Source organism: Vigna unguiculata, chromosome 6, assembly GCF_004118075.2.
Source record: "Vigna unguiculata cultivar IT97K-499-35 chromosome 6, ASM411807v1, whole genome shotgun sequence".
Classification (NCBI taxonomy): domain Eukaryota; kingdom Viridiplantae; phylum Streptophyta; class Magnoliopsida; order Fabales; family Fabaceae; genus Vigna; species Vigna unguiculata.
The window spans coordinates 12,525,613-12,531,658 of NC_040284.1; the positions used below are offsets into that span (position 1 = coordinate 12,525,613).

The 6,046-nt window shown below is 40.6% G+C and overlaps 1 non-coding gene across 1 annotated transcript; it reads right to left on the minus strand.

Annotated features, from left to right (window-relative positions):
• Nucleotides 1-4,528: 4,528 nt before the first annotated feature.
• On the minus strand, nt 4,529-4,630 carry LOC114189308. Its single transcript, XR_003605612.1, has one exon. It is a non-coding gene; the product is annotated as a small nucleolar RNA R71 (small nucleolar RNA).
• Between the last annotated feature and the right edge of the window lie 1,416 nt (nt 4,631-6,046).

Consider the following 6,046-nt stretch of genomic DNA (forward strand, 5'->3'; position numbering starts at 1 on the left):
CAGAAGAAGCCCTACAACTGACCTACATCCTCCTCACAAAAGTTAAGGTGTTATAACTGCGGAGGAGAGCATCTGAGGAGAGATTGCACTAAACCAGCTGGCAACGGACGCAGTAGTATGAGCACTCGCAAGTGCTATGCATGTGACTAGCCATGACATTTTGATAACAAATGTCCTAATAAGAAGACCACTGCAGGATCACGATCTCAGCCACCTTCATCTGATAGGCCGAGAGCAGCAGCCCGGGTTTTCGCCATGACTAGCACTGAGGCCACCCGGTCAGGTAACCTCATTCTGGATTATTGTTTATTGATTGATAACAGTGTGGAGTGCTTTTTGAGTCAAGATCTTCACACTCCTTCATATCCCATGATTGTGTGGAGAAATTGGGGTTGTCTACTTGTGACCTGGGATGCAAGTTAATAGTCTCGACACCAACATCTGGACAGGTTTCAACAAATTCAGCCTATGTTGGATGCTTGATGGAAGTAGAGGGCAGACGATTCAAGGTGAACCTCGTTTGCTAGCCCTTGGAGGGATTGGAGGTCATACTAGGAATAAACTTGCTATCTATCAACCATGTGGTGATTGATTATGGACAGTGCAGAATTGTATTTCCAGAAACTGAAGGGATAGAGTTGGTGTCATCGCGAAAGGCGGTGAAAGAGATGAGGGGAGGATCCACTTGCTTTGTGATAGTGGCCCAAGAGAAGAAGATGAGTACAAATGAGCAGATCAGTAGAATACTAGTGGTGGATGAATATGTTGATGTTTTCCCAGATGAGATACCCGAGCTACCACCGAGTAGGGATATAGATTTCTCAATTGATCTAATCCCTGGAGCAGGGCCAGTGTCGGCAGTACCGCATAGAATGGCGCCGACAAAACTAGTAGAGTTAAAGAAGCAGACCGAGGACTTGCTATAAAAGAAATTTATCAGACCTAGTGCCTCACCGTGGAGAGCTCCGGTGTTACTGGTAAAGAAGAAGGATGGGAGTTCTCTGCTGTGCGTCGATTATCGACAGTTGAATAAATTGACAATAAAGAACAAATACCCGTTGCCGAGGATTGATGACTTGCTCAATCAGCTAAGAGGGGCAGGTGTGTTCTCTAAGATTAACTTAAGGTCTGGATATCATCAGATCTTAGTCAAACCAGAGGATGTCCAGAAGACAACATTTCGATCGAGATATGGACATTACGAGTATATAGTGATGCATTTGGAGTGACTAATGCTCCTGCAGTCTCCATGGATTATATGAATCGAATCTTCCGCCCCTATCTGGATAAGTTTGTAGTGGTGTTCATAGATGATATTCTCAGAATAAGGAGGAACACGTAGATCATCTGAGGATTGTGCTGGAGGTATTGAGAGAACACCAGCTCTACGGCAAACTATCAAAATGTGAGTTTTGGTTGGAAGAGGTACAGTTTTTGGGGCACGTTATCTCTTCACAGGGTATTGCAGTAGACCCAAGCAAGATTGAGACAATGCTGAAGTGGAAAGACCTCAGACGGTAACGAAAGTCAGAAGTTTATTGGGGTTGGTAGGGTATTACAGGAGATTTGTAGAGTGGTTCTCTAAAATGGTAAGTCCATTAACTCAGCTCACTAGGAAAGATCAACCTTTCTCCTGGACCGATAAATGCGAAGAATGCTTCGAGGAGGTGAAGAGGAGATTGACAACAGCTCAAGTACTTGTCATACCAGATACTAGTAAGAAGTTTGAGGTATACTGCGATGCATCCTATCAGGGTTTGGGTTGTGTACTGATGCAGGAGAAGAGGTGATGAGTCATTATTTTCTTCCATTCCACTAGCATTTGTGTACCCATTAGACAGTTGTTCAGTGCTTAATTTTTCATCTTTAGAGTGTTTTTCATCTATTGGGCTTTATTGGGTCACTGTTCTGAATTTGGACTAATTTCACATTATTTGGCCTAATTTTTGTTTTTAATTATTTTTAGATATTTGGGTGAAGCAATTTTGGAGCTTGGACATCAATATTTAGTTGAAGAGAGTCGCCACATCATTTCCACATCATTTCCATGTCACTTCCACGTCAGCAGAGTGAATGGCTCAACATTTGAGGCCGAGAGTGGCATTTTGGTAAATCTGAGTGGCAGAGTGGCAATTTTGTAAATAATGAGTGGAAGAGTGAAATGACCACGAGAATTAGGTCTCATTCCATGCACCAGCCGCACAACATCATCTTCTACCTTTCTCCAAACTCCATTTTCACTCTCCAAGCTTCCATAGAGGTGCCCCTTGCGGTTTTCCACGTTTTTGGCTCATTTTTAACGTTTTTATGCACATTTGACAACACCCATTAAGGGTTTAGCGTTTTGAATTCGTTTTGTACATTGGGCAGCTCGTTTTGTGATTTCATTGACTTGGAACAATACCCATTCATGGGGTTTTCGGATTTATATATCACAGCATCATTTTTGCATTCCATTGAAGCTTGAAATCTCTCTTTTGCTCTTGCTTTGCGTTTTCATAATTCAAAAGTCAGGGTTTTTGGTTCTGTTTTTGTGATTCCAGAATTGTGGTGTCTAATTGCTCATTTCCATGTCTAGCTAAATTTGTGTATTGACTCCTTGATGAAAAATGCAATGAAGCTTTAAGGTTGTGCTTGCTTGTGAAATCTGCCATGTCTCTTTGTTCTAATTCGGGAATGCATTGTGATGAATTTGTTTGTGCTTAATTTACAGAGTAATTGCATGTGTTTGGGTTAAGTTATGTTTATTCTTAATTTATGTAACTTGGCTGTCACGAATTTAAGGATATGTGCATTGCTTAATTGCATAATGAAGCTAGATTGTAATTTTCGCTTAGTGGATTATTATCTAGTGGATTGAGAGAAGGCAGAGGTGTTAATTTGGTAGCCTATGATAAGTGAAATTGTGTTTGAATCAAGGATGTCAATACGATTTTAATCACTCTTTGCATTTAATTTAATATGTTGATTAGCATTCTGAATTTATCTGCCAAACACCCCCCTTTTGTGTTATTATTGTGTTCATCTGAAAATTTAAGCTTTGAATGAAAATATTGGTCGTTGGGAGACGACTTGGTTCAACTTTCATATACTGCATTTAATATGTTTTAATTTGGTGGGGTACAGCCTCTATCAAATTTGGCGTCGTTGCCGGGGACCAATCGTTTTGTTCAAAGTAAAATTTTCAGTGTGTTTGTGTTCCGTGTTTTGGTGTGTGTAGTTGAAGTGTGGTTGAGTTGGTATATGTTCATTGTGATGTTAATGTTTTGTTAAGTTCAGTGCCTGTTTCCATTCCTGTGTGTTTCTGTGTAGTGTAGTGAATAGTGTCGCGGCGCGCATGAATAGAGTAATTTGTAGTGTAGTGAATAGTGCATGAATAGTATCCGAATCTGGCATTTAACTTCTAGATTTTTGTTCTAGTAGCTACGGTGCTTGTTTTGACTTGAAATGTTTGTCCCCCACTTCTAAGACATTGAACTTGATGGGAAAAATATCAGGAGCAGTTGGTATGGTCTGAGTTGAGAGATTCAAAAAAATTTTGGACTGCTTTTTAGTGAAACTTCAGAAGACCATAACTTTTGCTCTGGTTATTAGAATCACTATTATTTTATATGCATTTGGGGTGGAATTTGATTTCCTACGTTGTTTAAACCCGCTCTGCCGGTTTGCAAACTCAGATTCTCTAGAAAATGCCATTTTCTACATTTCAGCAATGTTTTTTGTGATTTTTCTTCATTTTTTTCACTTTTGAAAAAATTTTAAAAATACTTTTAATTTGAGTTTTGATCTGATTTTTTTTGTGGGTCTGTTTGAGCACTCAAAGGAATATCCTACCAATTTTCAAGTCATTTGGAGTTCGTTTGATTATACTTGTAGTTATACCCTATGTTATGCCAATATCACTAGAATTAATGTTTTTTGGTGCATGACTAGGGGAAACCCAAGTGAATTACAACCATTTGACCCTGAGATTGATAGGACATTCCACATAGGATGTAGGCATCTTAGGAATCCATCTTTGCATGTTGAATAGTTAGTGACTTTTCCTGACTCTTCTGATTCTCATCATACTCCCGACACTCCTCATTCTTTGCATTCTGAGCATACTATTTATTCTGAGCATTTTGATTTTCATACTGATAACATGGCTCAACCTCCTCCACCTCATCAGAGAACCATGAGTGAGCTCATTGCACCAGAGTTCACTTATGATAGTTTATGCATTAAATACCCTGAGGAGGAAGTTCCATATGTGCTAAAAACTGGTTTAATACACTTGTTGCCAAAGTTTCATGGTCTTGTAGGTGAGGACCCGTGCAAACACTTGAACCAGTTTCATGTCGTGTGTTCCACCATGAAGCCTGTAGATGTCCAGGAGGACCATGTATACTAGAAGGCTTTCCCTCATTCGTTGGAGGGTAATGCGAAAGACTGGCTGTACTACCTTGCACCCAGGTCCATCACGAGCTGGGATGACCTGAAGAGATTGTTCATAGCCAAGTTCTTCCCTGCTTCAAGGACAACAGCCATAAGGAAGGAAATTTCTGGCATCAAGCAGCAATCTGGGGAGACCCTCTATGAGTACTGGGAGAGGTTCAAGAATCTCTATTCAAGCTGCCCACACCATCATAATTGCATGAACTCTTGTCTGGTTGTGCTGTTTCTGCATAATTTTAGGGTTCTGCCCAAAAACCGCCTGGCGGGCATGCATGTGCCGCTAGGCGGCACAACAGCTTTTCACCCAAATTTTGGGTTCTGTCACGAGTTGCATGGTGATGGGCTGAAATCCGCCAGGCAGAGCACGAGGTCTGACGCTTTTTTGTTGTTTTGGTGAATTTTTGTGATATGTTGATGTTCCAGTTCGTCTTTGGTTCGGTTGTTTGATTGATTTATTCTATGAAATTGTTCGTATGGTCTGACTATGATTAACAATGGAGAAGGGAACATGAGGGGTTCATGTTAAGAATCGGTAATCCCTCTACCGAGTAGAATTAATGATCCTTGAGTTGTGATTGGAAGTGCTGGACCATAGAAATATTGAATTGTTATTTGGGTTGTAGAGCAAGACAACAAAGCCATGAGAATGGGAAGGGGTTTATGCGGTAGCGGCGTAATAGGATTGTTTGGAAAATTGGTGAGTCAGTCTTGGGAAGAAATTATCTGTGAATGAGTTGTCAATAAATTGGACATGAAAAGATGATTAAAATAGGAATTTTGGAATGATTTATTTATAATGATTGGTTGAGGTAAGAATACATTGATTGGTTAAATATAAGAATTTGAAATGATTGTGACTTACTGATAACAGGGGTAGGAGAGGCTTTGAGGTGAGTCTGAAGTAGTCTAAGTGAGGACTGAATTCTATTTTTTTTTACTAGAGTAAGTTCACTTGAAAAGATGGATTGGGGTTTGAGAGGTATTAGTAAATGAGTAAACTAAAATACTATGATTGAATTAAAAGTATAGTGTGATAAAGTAATGATAACAGTTTGGTATTAAGGAATCTTAGAATGGGAGTGTTGGATTGGGTGATAAGAGTGTTAAGTTAAAACAAATCCTCGGAGGATGTAATAATATGTTTGCTAAATGCCAAGTCATGACTAGAGTGAGTTAAGAAGTGGATCATAGGTAATGGACCAAGTGTGGTGTGCCATTTTTTCCTCACTTTGAGTTTGAACAATAAGAGAACATGATTATCTTGGTGTTGTTTAGTGGTGTAAGTTCATGTGCTCTGACCTGTGTAAGAAAATTAGACAGTGTGTATGTCACTGGTGTAGCGTCTAGCGGCACGGGGTGCGTGTCAGGCGATAGGACTAGCATTAGGGGTCCCTACACCGCGTGGCGCCTGGCGGCAAGGTGCAGCCCACCAGGCAATAGACCCTGAAACAGTGGGTCTAGAAGTGACTGGCGCTCGGCGGCTAGGAGTAAACCACGATGCGGTCTAGGCCTGTTTCGCTTGGCGGCGCTTGAGGCTGCGCCAAGCGGAAATCTCGCAAACTATGGCTTGTTTGTGTGATGTTTTAACACAACGATACTACACTTGGAT